Source organism: Lepus europaeus, chromosome 12 (genome assembly GCF_033115175.1).
Source record: "Lepus europaeus isolate LE1 chromosome 12, mLepTim1.pri, whole genome shotgun sequence".
Taxonomy (NCBI): Eukaryota; Metazoa; Chordata; class Mammalia; order Lagomorpha; family Leporidae; genus Lepus; species Lepus europaeus.
In genome coordinates this window covers 61,907,862-61,925,373 of record NC_084838.1, presented here as the reverse complement: position 1 = coordinate 61,925,373, position 17,512 = coordinate 61,907,862, and the positions used below count along the sequence as shown (strand labels likewise).

At 42.9% G+C, this 17,512-nt stretch overlaps 1 protein-coding gene across 6 annotated transcripts in view; it reads right to left on the bottom strand.

The window, feature by feature from the left end:
• MPDZ (multiple PDZ domain crumbs cell polarity complex component) overlaps positions 1–17,206 on the bottom strand; it is a 181,011-nt gene extending 163,805 nt beyond the window's left edge. For 3 of the 6 annotated variants that reach the window (XM_062208253.1, XM_062208256.1, XM_062208258.1), the window contains exon 1: positions 16,977–17,206. The gene's annotated coding sequence lies outside the window, so the exon portion shown is untranslated. The remainder of the gene's footprint in view (positions 1–16,976) is intronic. The other 3 variants (XM_062208255.1, XM_062208257.1, XM_062208254.1) reach the window with 2 other exon arrangements.
• Between the last annotated feature and the right edge of the window lie 306 nt (positions 17,207–17,512).

The following is a 17,512-nucleotide window of genomic DNA, read 5'->3' as shown; positions in this document are numbered from 1 at the left end:
GATAAAATAGTTTACACAAGTGAATTTTTAGGCAACAAAACTAGCATCATTTTTATTGTTTAAAATGGAACCTCATCCCTGCTCTCTTAAGCAGAACATATGGGCCATACATGTATGCATTTCCTTTAATTCTACCAGGAGGTTCATTTCAGAAACCCATGTTCAGATAAGAAAACTAAGGCTCAAAAGGACAATGCTTTTCTCTACATTCATGAGCTTGTAAGAACTTTCAAACCCATCCTAAATTTGATTGGCACTCAAATTAAATCTTTTTTTTGCACTAAACAGCAATGTGCTCTAATAATAAAAATGCAGGAAAGAAAACAATTATTCAGTATCAGATTAAGAAGCCACAGGAAGCTGTACTTTCAGATTTTCCAGGCTACTTTATAAAGTTCTATTGAAAAAGCAGCATTATTTTCAAAGTTTGAGATCCTGGGTAACACTCAACCTCTCCAAGCTACTCTTTTCTCTTTATAAAATGGATATTAATAACACATGCAAAATGCCTCAAAGTAACAGGCATACAAAAGCTACTGATATCATCATTTTATATTTTATCAATACCCTCACACAAATGCATTTTTGCTATTTCCAGTTGCTGTAAAATCAAGCAGGCCTGTTTAATCAGTAACTCCTTAGCACAAATCAAAATTGGTCACTGTGGGGCTGGAACTGCAATTACAATATGCCTTATATGTTAATGGCATTTCCTTTCCCATTGCTGAAAACTGCATGTGTATTTTGTACATTGAGGTTCCCAAAGTCATCCTCCAGAGTACTTCAAAGAAGTAGAAATAGACAGTAATTGCAAACTCTAGAATTCGGCTTAGCCCAAGGACTGACCCCACCCCTCAAGGGTTCTGCTTTATCCACCAGAGAAGATAGATGGAGAAGGAATAGGTTTGATGGATGGCAAGACACAGATAAACCAACAGGGGAGGAAAAGAAGAAGAAATAATGAGGTGCAGAAGCTGAAAGAGGAGAGACAGAAAGATGGAGTGGCTGTGAGATCACTTAGACAGCCCTCTGAAAATTCCTTCACATTCCCCAGGCCAACAGGAGGCAGAGAGGGTGTTGCTGACAGAGGTTACAGACACACAGGAAGAACTGAATCATTTCCTCTACCAAAGTGGAATCAAAGGCAGAACTTCAACTCTAGTTTGTTTCACTCATCAAGCAGCCTAACACAGTAATAGCAATTAAAGCAGCATCACTTGCCTTGTAACTCAGTTGTCAGAATTCTGTAAATGAAGTATCTGAAAATGTTTAGGATTTGAAAGGTACTATAAGAAGCATTAAATATTATTATTAATAATGAGTCTTCAAAAAGTTCATATAAAATGCATATTATGAGAAATTTTGAATGGATTTCAAAATTTTTTGCACCAAAATACTTACTTTTCTTTTTTTTTTTGTAAAGATTTATTTATTTTACTTGAAGGTCACAGTAAAACAGAGAGAAAAGGTGAGGCAGAGAGAGAGAGATAGAGAGAGGTCTTCTATCCGCTGGTCTACTCCCCAACTGGCCGCAATGGCTGGAGCTGTGTCTATCCGAAGCCAGGAGCCAGGAGCTTCTTCCAGGTCTCCCATGCAGTGCAGGGGCCCAAACACTTGGGCCACCTTCCACTGCTTTACCAGGCCATAACAGAGAGCTGGATCAGAAGTGAAACAGCCGGGTCTAGAACCGGCACCCATATGGGATGCCGGCACCACAGGTGGCGGCTCTACCCACTATGCCACAGCGCTGGCCCCCAAAATACTTATCTTTCAATTTTATTTCTCCACAAACCTTTTCTTTTTCTTTTTTTATTTTTTTGACAGGCAGAGTGGACAGTGAGAGAGAGACAGAGAGAAAGGTCTTCCTTTTCCGTTGGTTCACCCTCCAATGGCCGCTGCGGCCGGCACACTGCGGCCGGCGCACCGCGCTGATCTGAAGGCAGGAGCCAGGTGCTTCTCCTGGTCTCCCATGGGGTGCAGGGCCCAAGCACTTGGGCCATCCTCCACTGCACTCCCGGGCCACAGCAGAGAGCTGGCCTGGAAGAGGGGCAACCGGGACAGAATCTGGTGCTCTGACCAGGACTAGAACCCAGTGTGCCGGCGCCACAAGGTGGAAGATTAGTCTATTGAGCCACGGCGCCAGCCTCTCCACAAACCTTTTCAAGTACCTTCATGTTAGCATCAGAATCACTGAAAATGTAAGAAAATCAGTAGCAAAAAATAAAGTTACAGATATTGATCTAACTATATAGATATCAGTATGTATAACCCCAAGAAATACTACATCTTTTCAGCAGGTACAAACTGAGAAGTTCCACTTTCTTAGGCAAGACATAACATCCTTACACAAGATCTTTCTACTCATAGTCAGAGAAATATTTTCAGATCTTATTTCATATCTATAATTTTATTAATATTACTTCAGAGCACCACCACAAATTAAGTCTTTATCCATCTGTCACTGAAGATACAGCAAAGATGGAGAGGTACTTAACCCCTGAGCTCTTAAGCTTGTGGAAGACACTAAGTAATCACACTACAATGTGATGCGCTAAGTCCTGAGTACAGAGGAATCCAATAGTACCAGCAGGTACCATAAAGAATTTGGAAGAAAGATGACATGTGAATAGTCTTGGAGAATGTAGTGATTAGGAGGGTACAGGAAGGAGCTAGGAAAAGCAAAGGCTTTTCTTACAAAGTGAAGGACATCTACTAAAGCAACGAAACCATGTTGAACCCACAGAGTTTAATGACACTGGGGCAGCAGTACTTAGCTCTGCACTGACAGGAACTAGAAAAGCAGTTTTTTCATGGCCTCCTTGAGATTTGCCCTGCAGGCACAGAGGAGTGTGTAGAGACTCAGGAGGGGACTGGAGAATGAGGGGATTTTAAGATTTATTTTCTGAAGAAACAATTCTAGCAATAGGGTAAATAACTCACCAAGAGGGAAACAAACAAATAACACAAGAAATTAGACTGGTAAAAAAAAAAAAAAAAAAAAAACAGCTCAATGAATAGTGCGAACCTAGATGAAAGCAACAGTAAGAAAATTCGAGGAGAAGCAGACACATTCATTACAGGGAATAAACAGGACTCGATAACCAATGCATGAGTGTAGGACCAGGGGAAATGGGTGGGCGACACCATTAGAAGTTGGCTCTCCCGTGGCTCACTTGGTTAATCCTCCGCCTGCAGCGCCGGCACCCCGGGTTCTGGTCCCTGTTGCTCCTCTTCCAGTCCAGCTCTCTGCTGTGGCCGGGAAGGGCAGAGGAGGATGGCCCATGTGCTTGAGTCCCTGTACCCACATGGGAGACAAGGAAGAAGCACCTGGCTCCTGGCTTTGGATTGGCGCAGTGCCAGCCATAGTGCCCATTAGGGGAGTGAACCAAAAGAAGGAAGACCTTTCTCTCTCTCTCTCGCTGTCTGTAACTCTCTCTCTAACTCTGCCTGGCAAAAAAAAAAAAAAAAAAAAGTTGGCTCTCCCATGGTTTCTAACATGGGCCACTGGAAATATTGGGATATCATTTAGCTGAAATAACAGTAGAAAGAGAAAGGTCACATGTTTTTCTAGAGGACACACCGAGCTTGAAATGTTTCTAGAAAATAAGAAATGGAATTCACATATCATGAATGTAGACATTTTTCTGTTTTGTTGTTTTTCTGTTTTTTCCTCAGATCTATATCCCAGCAACCAGAAATAGTGGCTGGACCAGAGTAGATGCTCAATAAATACAAAATTCGCTGAGACAATGAATCTATTACCTGTGTGGATCTAAGGGAAATGAGATTTGGAGATTAAAAAAGAGTAGAGAGGGGCAGGCAATGTAGCATGGGGGTTAAGCTGCCACTTGGGATGCCTGTATCCAACACCAGAGTCCCAGCTACTCCACTTCCAATCTAGCTTCCTGCTAACACACCTGGAAAACAGCAGATAATGGCCCAAATATTGGAGTCCCACCACATGGGAGACCTAGATGGAGTTCCTGGCTTCTGGTTTCAGCCTGACCTAACCCTGGCTGTTACAGACATTTGGAGAGTAAACTAGTGCATGGAATTTCTTTCTGTTTCTGTCTCTCCCACTCTCATTACCGTTCTGTCTTTCAAATAAGTAAATCAATCTTTAAAAAAGGATTGGAATTATTTTTCTCTGAATGGTTGCTGATAATAAATGAGATTAATTAAGAAGATGGTACAGAATAAAAAGAGGGAAAATGTGAACACTTAACAACACATTGGTGTGGGACCAACATTGTGGCACAGTGTGTTAAGCTGCTGCTGGGGACACCCACATCCTGTATTAGAATGCTGGTTTGGGTCTCGGCTATTCCACTTTCAATCCAGCTACCAGCTAATGCACCTGGGAAAGTAGCAGATGATGGCCCAAGTACTTGTGTCCCTGTAACCCACATGGGAGACCAAAATGGAAAAATGGAGTTCCAGACTCCAGGCTTTGGCCTGGGCCAGCCCTAACTGTTGCAAACATTTGGGGGAGTAAATCAGAGGCTGTAGATTGCATATCTCTCTCTATCTCTCTCTCTCTCTGCCACTCTGCCTTTCACAAAAATAAATCTTTAAATGTAATACTAAGTTGGGGCTGCCATTTGCCCTAACAGTTAAGACAACCACATCCCACACTGGAGTATCTGAGCTCAATTCCTGGCACCAACTCCTGATTCCAGCTTCCTGCTAACGCAGACCTGGGCAGAAGCAGTGATAAGTCAAGTAGCTTGGTTCTTAACACACTCAGGAGACCTGGATTGCATTCCGAAGTCCCAGCTTCAGTCTAGGCCAAGCCCCAGCCATTGTGAACATCTAGGAAGTGAACCAGCAGGTGAGGGGAGGAGGGTCTCTCTCTACCCCTCTCTGCACTCTCATGTGTGTGTGTGTGTGTGTGTGTCTGCACCTCTCAAATAAATTAAACAGTTTAATGGTAAAATGTTACAAATACTTTTTGTATGTGTTATCATAAAACATCTACTGCAGCCAAAAAATTAGGCTTATATATTTACATGATACTAAACTGGGATTGTTTGATATCACTTTTTTTCCTTTACCAAAGTGAAAACAAATGACTAACTTTAAATCAAATCAAATTAAATATAGAGGAAGATTAAAGTATTTTAAATCGACATCGATCAGTCATCTGTGAAGTAAATCAAGAACCCTAAGGAATCAAAGCAATTCTTGCCAAATCCAAGATGAAGAGATATCTATATATTATGATATATTATGGAAGGGAATATATCCAAAAATTATTAAAATCTGCCATGACACTCTCGTATTCACCTCACACTAAATCAAAACATATTTTCCTCTGGATCTTCTGCTAATTGAACTTGCATACACCCAAAAAGAACATAAAATTTATCCACAATAATAAAAGCAGTGGGTTTTGTTTTTGTTTTTGTTTTTTACAATCTGAACTAAAGAATTGTTGGAGAAAATTCAGTATTCCTCTGATAACAAGGAGATGTTACGGCCTAAATCTGCTGACTGACAGTGCTAGCTTACATTGCTGAGAAAATCCAGAGAAAAGTCAGCTAGAAATGCCATTACACTTCTTGGCAAGATTCCAAGTAGTCCAGATAAGGGAAAATGGCATAAAGAAATCCAAATTAATATGAATGTATTTGAACATGAACCTTAGCCATGTAAGACAAATAAGCACGGACCTATTCAATCCCCTAATTACTAATTCACAGATAATTTAACAAGCTAAACTATTTAGTGTAATTCCATAGGACTCACTAGGGCCATCCCAACAACTGGTATTTTGTCTCTGAAAACATTTTAAAGGTCTTATTCTCTTTTGATAAACATGACTATTTGCTTCTTAATTAACTCATCTACTATTTAAATACATTCATTAACTGCATTTTACTATGGTACTCAAAGGACTAGATGTTAATATTAAGCTCATAAACCAATTTTTACTTTGTAACAATCCAGAGCACACATCTGCTTTAAATGGTGCTATTTTTTGTTGTTTTCCACTTAATTTCAATTAAGTGACCAGAAAGTGGAAACAAACATTTACGCCTTAAAACTGGCCCCAAAAAGGGTGACTGGTTCCAGCAAACAGAATGTGTTTTCGCAATAAAATAAAGGCATCTCTTCTTAACTTCTTGTGCCCTTAAGGCTTCCTGTGAGTGTAAAATACACAGCAGACTTCTAAGACTTTCTTTTCAAGAAAAATAAATGCCTCATCAATAATTTTTACATTGATTCCATATTTAAATGATATTTTGGAGAAATTGGGCTAAGTTAAATTATTCAAATTACTTTCACCTATTTTAGCTTTTTTCTTTACTGGAGCTACTAAGCAATTTAAAATCACATGTGTAGCTCACATGATATTTCTATGGACAGGGCTGTTCAAGACTAATCGAGGCTTCCAGATAATCCCCTCTCCAATTCTTGGTATGTTTGATGATGATCTTAGTTGTGTAACACATACAGAATAGCAAATTCTCTGGATAATTCAGAAACCAATGACTCTTTTGTTATCCAACTCACTGTATGAGCATAATATAAGTTTGTCATAGGAATGACAGCTAAACCTATCAAAATGATAAGAACAGCTAAAGACATGCAAGTGAGTGGGAAGAATTTCACAAGCAATCTGAAAATAAAGCATTGGGTTCAACACTGAAACAGACCGCTATGCTTAGCTCCTCATGAGGTAGGATGCAGGGGGATATGCAAAGCCTTGATACTCTCCTGGCTTTTTTAACTTAATGATTTTTAAATTATTTTATTTTACAATTACCAGCGGTATTTTTTTAAGCTACTGATTTACATACTTTGAAATTTCAAGAAACATTAAATTTGGGCATTTAGATTCCATGCTTATCCAAAAGGAGCATGAATTTAAGAAATCTGAGCAACACTGCCAAATACAAAAGTCTTACACATACAGTTGAAATTGCAGAGGATCAGAATATGCTATTCCATGATACACCTCTTTGGCAGGAGTATTTTGAGCTAAAAGCAATCAAGAAGCATAAGACACTAGAATGTTCTCTGTTCTCACCTGTTCTGCATAAAAGTGAGGCCTAAGTTTTACTTTGTGACACTTCACAAATGTGACATGAAATTCCACTGGTAAAGATGTTCCCCTCTCTCATACTAGTAAGAGAAACTCACTCTTTTGGTGAAAATGGCATATATGTTCCCAGGTCCAACCACTTTGGGTTTTCACTTCTTTTCTTTGTAGCCTTTATGTGTGGAAAATTAAGCACATGAGTTAAACTTGTATACCCTTTTCTCCTGTTAATCTATCTTCTGTCACTTTCACTGTCTCACCTATAGAACCTGAGGATAAAGTCCCAGCCTCCCACAATCAAGTATGAATAAGGGGGCCCACGCTGTGGCACACTGGCTTCCCATGTGGGCGCCGGTTCTAGTCCTGGCTGCTCCTCTTCCAATCCGGCTCTCTATGGCCTGGGAAAGCAGTAGAAGATGGCCTAAGTCCTTGGGCCCCTGTACCCCGTGGGAGACCTGGAAGAAGCTCCTGGCTCCTGGCTTCGGATCGGCACAGCTCCGGCTGTTGCAGCCATCTGGGGAGTGAACCATCGGATGGAAGACCTCTCTCTCTGCCTCTCCTCTCTCTCTGTACCTCTTTCAAATAAATAAATAAATCTTAAAAAAAAAAAAGAAGAAGAAGAATGAATAAGGAACTTACTGCATGACAATAGTAAAGTAATGAAGAGTTCTAAACTATTTTTTAAAACCCTCCTTATCGGTTTACTCATACAATGGAGCAGTACACAACAAACAACAGTACAAACTACAAATACAGGTAAAATGACTGAATCTCAATCACAAAGTGAAGGAAGTCAGAAAAAGAGGACATACTGGGTTGGTTCCATTTCTATAAAGCTCTAGAGAATGAAAACTAATCTATGGCAAGAGAAAGCAGTCGCTAATAATTTGTAGAGGAGAGATGAGGAGGCAGGAAAGGAGTACAAAAGAACACAAGGAAACTTTGAAGGATCATATATATATTCACTAGCCTGATTGTTGGAGATGGTTCCACAAGAGCCAAAATAAAAAAAAAAATCGTATACTTTCAGTATGTGCAGTTTATTGGATATTATAAGGTATACAATCAAACACTCAACCCACCCCCTCTTCCGGAGAAAGGGTGGAGCCTGAACATCCTCAATTTAGCACCCAGCAGATGTTTGCTGAACTTAGTGGAGCTAGCCAGGGAGCAATAATCCAAGCCTAGGAGTCTTTTCTTCTTTTGTTTTCCTACTTCAGCCACAAAAACAGTTCTAAAAATACTTTGTAACGTGGCCTGATCCAATTGAATATAATTCAGCCAGTTATATCAGAATAGACATTCCAATGCTATAATTTTCCAAAATGGCATAGGATTACAACATTTACCATCCCCAGGAAAACAGTGACTATGGAAGGGGGGGTGGCAACACTCCATTGAACCCTGTTTGAAACCATCTAGTTAGTTTTTAAAAAAAGATTTAATTATTTTTCTGTTTATTTATTTATTTATTTGAAAGGTAGAGCAACAGAGAGAAGGAGAGAAAAAGACAGAGACAGAGATCGTCCATCTGCTGGTTCACTCTCCAAATGGCTTGCAAGAGCTGCATCTTGGTCAGACAGAAGCCAGGAGCTCCATCCCAGTCTCCCATGCGGGTGGCAGGGTCCAAGTACATGAGCCATCTTTTCATTGCTTTCTCAGGTGCATTAGCACAGAATTGGATTGGAAACAGAGCAGGCAGAACCTGAACTAGCACTCTAATATGGGATGAAAACTGCCCAAGTGGAAGCTTAACCCATAAAACCACAGTATTGGCCCTGAGACACATCTCAACCCAAACCTTTGGTGCTAACGTATAAAAATGAATGCTGCCTAACATTTTTAATTTTTTTATTTACTGTGATTTGTGAGACAAAGACTGAGGGAAACAGAGATCCTAATCACTGGTTTACTCCCTCAAAGCCCCCAAGGGTCAGGACAAAGTCAGGAGCAAGGAACTCAATCATTGTTTCCCGGTGAGTGGCAGGGAACCAGCTACCAGAATCATCACCTGTTGCCTCCCGGGATACACAACAGTAGGAAGCTGGACTAGGCAGTGGAGTCAGTACTCAAACCCAGGTACTTGGAAGGGGGTGTGGTACCACTAGGCCAAACACCTTATCCCACATCTGATTTATTAAAATGAAATACCCCTGGGTGACTCAGGGAAAAGGAGTAGAAAGCTTTATAAGGCAAAAAGATTCCTAAGCCTTATTAACTCTAATAATATTTTGGACAAAGCGGGACCTATCCCAGTCTGTTTGTGTTCCCCCAAAATTCAAATAAAGAAGCCTTGACTTCCCCAAGGTGAGTTTAGGAGGTGGGGCCTGTGGGAGGAGATTAGGTCATCAGAGCAAAGCCCTCTGGGATGGGATCACTGTCCTTACAAAGGAGGCCCCAGAGAGCTGCCTTTCCCCTTCAACTGTCTGAGGAAACAGCAAGAAGGCACTGTCTGTGAACAAGGGAACGACTGCCTCACCAAGCAGTGCATCTGCTGGCATCTTGATCTCGTATTCCCCAGCTTCCAGACTGTGAGAAGTAAGTTTCTGTTGTTTATAAACCACTCAGCATATGGCATATTATGTTGTAACAGTCCAAATGGATTAACACAGAAGCCTATCAGGAACAAGAGAAGCTGGTGTACCTTGTACACAAAGAAATGGATTTTGTAGAATAACTGTTCATCTATCTTCATGGTTTTGCTAGGTTAGTGCTGACTTAGGAACACAGAAGGACAGATCTTCCTTGACCATTTTTTGTAGGCATCCTAGGGGCCACCTGATTACACAACATAAAGTTACCCTTAAATTAACAATATGACTACTTAACATCTAATTTTAAGCAGAGATCAAGATTTTTAGAATTCGTTCTCCACTAGTGTCCTGTGTGCTACCTGGTAGTTAATCGTTTAATGCCTCCTCAAAAATGTCAAGAAACATTGGTTCAAACAAAAGCTTAGTGTCAATTCAAAACGAATGAAACTTTAAAAATCACAGATCAGTTTAGCTTCACTGAGGAAAAAATGCAATTGGTGAGACCTATTAGTCAACAGCTCTACTTATTGTCATTGATCCAAACAATTAAAGTATCCTCATTTCCGGACTATGTGGGTCTTTCTGGGAGGGTGGGGTATTACTACCTGGGTAACAGAAATATAGGTAAATGTTTTTCCCTCCTTGCTCTTGTCCATGTCATCCATGTTTTAACTGTCCTATTTGCATCATCAAAAGCAATTGTTAAAAGAAACAATTGTGCATTTTACTATTTATTTATCTTCTTTTTAAGGTTTATTTTAATTGAAAAGTAGAGTGACAACTGTGCACTTGCTCCTCATGTGGGATCTCTGTCCTTAATGTGCTGTACATTGTGATTTAATGCTATAACTAGTACTCAAACCGTATGTTTCACTTTGTGTTTCTATGTGGGTGCAAACTGTTGAAATCTTTACTTAATATATACTAAATTGATCTTCTCTATATAGAGAATTGAAAATGAACCTTAATGTGAATGGAAGGGGAGAGGGAGTGGGAGAGGGGAAGGTTTTGGGTGGGAGGGAAGTTATGGGAGGGGGAAGCCATTGTAATCCATAAGCTGTACATTGGTAATTTATATTCATTAAATAAAAGTTTAAAAAAAAAAAGTAGAGTGACAAGACAGAAGGAGAGACAGAGACACAGAGATCTTCTATCCACTGGCTTCCACCTCCCCAAATACCCACAACAGCCAGGGCTGGGCCAGACCAAAGCCAGGATCCAGGAAATCTAGCGAGGTCCCCAAAGTGTGGAGAAGGGACCAAAGCACTTGGGACATCATCTGTCGCTTTCCCAGGTACATCAGCAGGGAGCTGGATTGGAAGCAGAGCAACTAAGATTCCAACTGGCACTCCAATATGAAATGCCTGCATCACAGTGGCAGCTTAATCTGTTGAGCCATAATGCCGATCTCCATAATTTTTTTAACTTTTTCTTTTTTAATTTCAAAGATAAAGCAACAACAAGAGACAGAAAAAGAGGTCTTTTACCTGCTGGTTCACTCTCCAAATACCCACAACAGCCAGGGCTGGGACAGGCTTAAGCCAGGACCCTGGAACTATCTGGGTCTCCCACGAGGGTGACAGGAACCAAGCACTTGGGCCATCATCTGCTGCCTCCCAGGTGAATTAACAAGAAGCTGAATCAGACGTATAGGAAATAATATTTGAACTGGCATTCTGATTGGGGATGTGAGTGTCCCAAGTGGCAGGCTGTTCCACAATGCCCAGCCCTCCAAATAATTTTAAAATATAAGCAGTAGGGGCAGGTGTTTTGCAAATTAACTGCCACTTGTGATGACAGCATTCTATATTGCAGAGCCAGTTCAAGCCTTGTTTCCTCCACTTTTGTTAACGCACCTGGCAGGCAGCACAGTAGGGCACAAGTGCTTGTACTGCTGCGACCCACATGGGAGACCCAGATGGAGTTCCAGGCTCCAGGCTCCAGGCTCCTGGCCTGTCTGCTTCAGATGTTGGGAGTGTTTATGGAGTGAACCGCCCTAGGATTGGAAGATCTCTCTCTCTCAGCCCCTTACCCCTGCCCCCAATTTTCTGAGTAGAAGAAAATAAATAACATTTAAAAATAAAATAAAATATAAGCAACAGAGGAAATAGTAAAGTATTGCACAATTACTCAAACTACCAAAATTTAATTAACACAATTTAAAAAGGTTTTCCTTGAGTTGTTTTGTTTGTTTTTATAGCTTATGTTTCTGTTTGTTTCCTTTCTTACAAATGTTTCCTACATTTATTTATAGCACCCTCATGTATGTATTTATAGCACCTCAGATCTGTAGGTAAAGTGGTTTACATGAAAATAACAATGAATGTTGCTTTTGCAGAAATAAATAAAACTAAAGAGAAGATAAAGATAAGAATTCATGAAACCAAACAAACCACCATGGGGCAGAGAGGCAGGAAGAAAGCAACAGAAGAATTTCAGTTTTATATTACTTTTTAGTTAAAACTCATCAAAGATGGAAGAATGAATTTAAAATTTCTCTTATTCGAAAAACATAATTTCAAAATCTACCAAAAAATTGGTTGTTTTGTTGTTTATAATGTAAATTTCATTTTTGGTCTGTTCTCTGGGTGAAAAAGATTACGCCAAAGTTAGCCCACAAAACATTCAATGGACATAGATTTTAGAACAATGGAATCTAAAGAATAAATTTTGTTGTTTAAATCAAACTCAAAAATCATGAGATATTTACAATGCTAACAGTTTATCTTTTGCAAATTTATGTTTTACAATTTTTCTTCTGAGATAGGTTATGATGAGAAAATACATGTTCTTGTGAAACACTCACAAAGAAAACCAATGCAACATCTATAAAAATGGAAGGGCTCTAAGAGGCACAATTTCCCAGTGAAGAGGAGAGCAAGAAAACACGTGGCCCTGTGCCAATGATAAAATGCCTTTTACTCAAATAGCAGTTTCCTTTTCTTCCCAAACATCAAATTATCACAACAATGCTTAGACTACCACAATAGGCTCCTATGTGACCTTGCCTTACCCTCAGTCAGTCCATTCTTCAGGTTTAACCAGATGACAGCCAGGTCTAAGAACTTTGTTTTGGGTTGAGTTGTATGCCCTCATATTCATGTAAAGTCCTAATCACCAGTATGTCAGCCTATTTGGATAGGCTCTTTAAAGTAATCAAGATTAAATGAGGTCATTGGAATGAGCCTTACAAGGAAAGAGATCTTCTAACCACTGGCTCCCACTTCTCCAAATTTCTTCTTCAGAGTAAGTCAAGCCACAGATATTCAGGGAGGGTGAAGACACAGGAAGACAGTGCATCCACAAGCCAAGAAAAGGCCTCCGTAGGAACCCAACCCACCGCACAAATAGCTTGCTTTCAACTTCCAATTTCCAGAACTGTAAGGAAACACATTTCTGCTGTCTCAGTCCCCCACTCTATGCTACGTTGCTAGCTCAGCCCCAGCAAATAAATACAGAATTTGACAGAAGGAAATGAAATGCTGCAGTAGCAAGTAGCTACAAATGTGGAAGTGGCTTTGGAACTGGATGATGGGAGGGAGCCCAAAGATTTTGATGTGTGTGCTGGAAAAAGCCTGCATGGCCTTGACGAGACCTGTGGGCTTATGGGTAGAAATATGGATGCCTAAGTTGCTTGCCTCCATGGAGGTTTCCAATGGAAATGAGGAACATGTGATGGGAAAGTTGGAATTTCCAAAAGGATAAAACCAAACCTCAGTCTTTACACAGGTACTTCAAAAAGTTCATGGATAAATAAAAGATAATCCAGGGCAACCATTATGCTGCAGTGGGCTAAGCCACCACTTGGGGCACACACATCCCATGCTGGAATGCCAGTTTTTGTCCTGGATACTCTGCTTCTGAATCAGCTTCCTGCTAATGTGCACCGTGGGAGGCAACAGGTGATTCCTCAAGTACTTGAGTACCTGCCACCCAGGGAGACATGGATAGAGTGCCAGGCTCTTGACTTCAGCCTGGCCCACCCCAGCAGTTAAAAACATCTGGGGGAGTGAACCAGCAGATGGAGTAATGGAAGCCCTCATGCTCTCTCTCTCTCTCTCTCCTTCTTCCCCCTCTCTCTGTCACTTTGCCTTTCAAATAAATGAATCTTTTTTTATATGTTGAAATCCATGCCTAGTTTTCTCATACACATATTTCCATGAACTTTCTGAAGACCCCTTGTATTTCACTGCTCTCATGTACTCTTTCCTAGACAAATGTCTCCTCTCAGTACAAACTCATTGTTCCGCTCTATACAGGTATGTATGGATATCCACTCTAGGTCCCCCTGCCCATTTATTTGCCAGTCTCTTCTACCAGGGGTGGGGAACTTTTTTTTGCTTTTTTTGTTTTTTGCCAAGGGCCATTTAGATATTCATAATGTCATTCACAGGTCATACATAGTCATCATATTAAAAACTGGCCTGCTGTAGATTCATCAAATTGCAGAAGCTGCCAAAGATTGCCTTGGCAAGGCCAGACCAGATGATTTCAGGGGCCCTTATTTGGCCTGCAGGCCAGAAGTTCTCCAGCCTATCCTACACCATGTCCATTCTCAATGCAAAACCACAGACCTAAGTGGACTTCATACCAAAATACCTTTCACTCCCCCCCACCCCTTATTGAAAGACAAAAGCCTGTTCTGTTTCTTGCTTAAGAGCCTCACTGAGATCAACAAGCAACCCTATGCTGATCTGCTTTCTTAGAACCCCTGTAACTTTCACTGTGTATTAAAAAATTCTATGCTTTGTATCTATTTTTCCAACTAAGAGAATATACCTCAGGAGCAGTATCTTATATTTACTCAGTGTTCTCTCTAGTGCCTAACCCAATACTTTTACCTCCTGATCTATCTATTACTATCCCTGAAGGAATAACTACCTCCACATGAAGGCAGTGGATGGCTTAGCATTGATACTTTATCTCCTTATCCTTCCTATTCCCTTACATGGAAGCCTACTAAAATGTTTTCATCACACTATATCAATTTTACCAGATTAAATATCATTTCCCAATAATGTTTACATAAATTCTCTCATGCGCAACACTAATTTCCAAGAGAAAATTAATACCTTTCTCGTTTAAATGAAGCTGATAACATAGGAAACAATGCAACAATTCTATCAAATTAAATCCTACTTTAAGCCAAATGCCTATGGTTAAAAGTGCATATACCTGGGAATTTCACCCCTGCACATGCACCAGGAAGCGGTCTGAGAAGTTGTCTACTCCTTCCCTTTAAAGAGTAGGATCTCTCTGGCAGAAGTGTGGTTTGCTCTACTTTATTTGGGGACATTTCCAGCCCAGTGTATCAACTTTGCCTCAAAACATTTTATGAGAATCATAGAGTACTTCATCTATATTATAAATACACAGAATGAGCCCACCTACAACTCAACTCAAGAGAGTCAAGCCTATGTGTCAGATTTGGGAAGTAATCTGGAGAAAATAATCTGCCTCTAGCTCAGGACAGCTATCTCCCAAGCCAGCTTCTAAATCCCTTAATCTCAGCTCTAAACAATGAGTCCTCATGGGCCTCATTTGTAAACAGCACTTGCTGACTCTAGCAGCTAAAGACTGACAGTTCCTGACCAGGCCTAAGCCAAAGCAAAACTACATTTGTAAGATTTCCATGAACCTCTCTGAGCATCTTCAACTTGTAGAGATACTGTGATCTCTGGGAACAGTTCCTAGTCCCAAATAACTACCTGCATTTAAAAGACATCTGAAATGCAAAGATATCTTGAAGGGTCAGGCAGGGCCTCGTCCATGTTGCACAAATTTGGAGCACTGTGCAACCTCACTAAACATCTCAACCTTCCCATCAGCCTTCAGTGATCAAAGGAAGGAGTGTGGAACAGGAATAAAGAAAACCAGAAACAAGAGAAGGGAGATGAAATGAAGGAATACATGTTAAGAGAGATAGTGTACCTATGACCCACCAGTAACATGTTGAGGGTAATCTTTTTATTTTAGCAAAGGAAGAAGAGTAGGGGAGAATTAAGTGGCCTTCAAAATTAGCGCAAAATTAGTGCAAGGGCACTGTGGCATCTAACAAGATGCAGAACTTCCAGGTGCATTAGGTTTTACATTGCAATCGTTCGCCTGTGTTCTAGCAGGGGCTAAGGCATATATTACAGAAATTTAGATAATTCGATCCTCACAAAAAAAGTTCATAGCATGATAACCCAAGCCGGGTTACCAGAGCACAGCCCTCTGGAATGGGATCAGTGTCCTTAGATGAGGTGCTATTTACTCTATAGAAAGACTCCTAAAAGAGCACTGTCTATGGAAGCACTAAGGGGTGTGTACAGCAAGAGCTGCCTGCCAGCACAGAATGACAATTTGGTCACTGTGCAATTTCTTCCCCTCTTGGCATCCAAAAAACCTGGAGCGTTTTCCTTCCACGTTGGTGAAGCCTCCCTTATCTGATGACACGGATGAAACTCGAGCCTCCAACCACAGCCCCTCGGCACAAAGCTATGCAGCGCTCCTCGCCATGGTCTCCCCCAGCAGAGCTACTTCAGGAGCTCCACACGCGCGGTCCCGCAGCCCCGCGCCCCCGCCCGGCGGCAGACTCAACCTCCCACCCTCGCGCCGCCGCTCCTCCACCCCCGCGGTCCCCGGCGTCCATTTCCATGTGATCCCTGGGAGGAAGGGCCGGGCCTGTGTTTCCTCTGCAAAGAATGCAAGCAAAAATGTACTCCATCACCACCCCGGACCCAAGCACAGCCCCCACGGGACGAGAAGCGTCTCCCAGACGCGGCTTCCCTAGGAACCTCCGGCATCTCGCCGCTGCGAAGTCGCAGACAAAGGCGCCCACCGGCGGGAGACGGGATGAAGGGGGAGGCCAGTGCAAAAATGTCCCATCCACAGCGGCAGCGGACGAAAGGCCACGGGCGCCAAGGGGGGCTGGGGGCGGGTCCCAGCTGCGGGCTGGCCTCGGGGGTGGGGAGAAGTCCCCCGGTGCCAAGGCAAGGCACGCCAGGCTGGGGGCTCTACCCACCCGGCACAGCTCCGCCCTGCGTAACGGGGGAGCCGCAGCCGCGAAGAGCAACAGGCTCCCGCACTCCGGAGGGCCCGCTCCGCGCCCCAGGCGCCCAGGCCTCCAGCAGAAGGAAAACAAAAACTTTTAAACCCTTTGCGACTCCGCGAGAGCCAAAGGAGGGGGTGACTGTCGCGGGGAGAGGAGGCAGCGTGCACGGAGCAGAGGAAACTTCAGACCCCATCCCTAAAAAAAAAAAAAAAAAGAGAGAGAGAGAGAGAGAGAGAGCTAGGGAACAGGGGCACCCCGGCGCGTCGGCCCCGCCGCCGGCTGCCGCGCACCTTCCCGGCGGGGCGCGCGCAGACGCGGGGGCGCGCTGCGGCCTTCCGGCCGGGTCCTCGGCGCCGCTTACCCGGCTCGCGGCGGACGCGAGAGGGGCGGAGGGCTGGGGAAGCCGGGATCACCGGGCACTCGGGCTGGCTCGCCTCGCCCACGCACGCGCTCGTCTCCTCGTAAGTAACGGCCCGGCGAGGAGCTTCGGGATAGACGCGCGCGCGCACACACCCACACACACACTCACGCGTGACCGAGACACTTAATCCCGCGCGGCCGGCCGCCGGCGGCCAGACGCCAGCCTCGCGCTCCGCCGCTCCGCCGCGCCCCCTCCCCCGGCGCGCGCCGCACTTGCGCCGACCCGGGCTGCCGGGGCTGCGGTGACGCCGGCGACCGGCGGGGCGGCGGGCGGCCTCAGCCAATCGGTGGGCGCGGCGCGGCCCAGCCCGCTGGTCCTGGGTTTTAAACCAGCTCCCGGGCGGCCAGAGGATGCGCGCTCTGCGAGGCTGTCAGAAGAAACGGGGCGCCCAGTTAGTGGATAATTAGAATTAAAAAAAAAATAGTGATTTTCTTAGTATAAATATGACCTAGGCAATGTTTGGGATATACTTACAC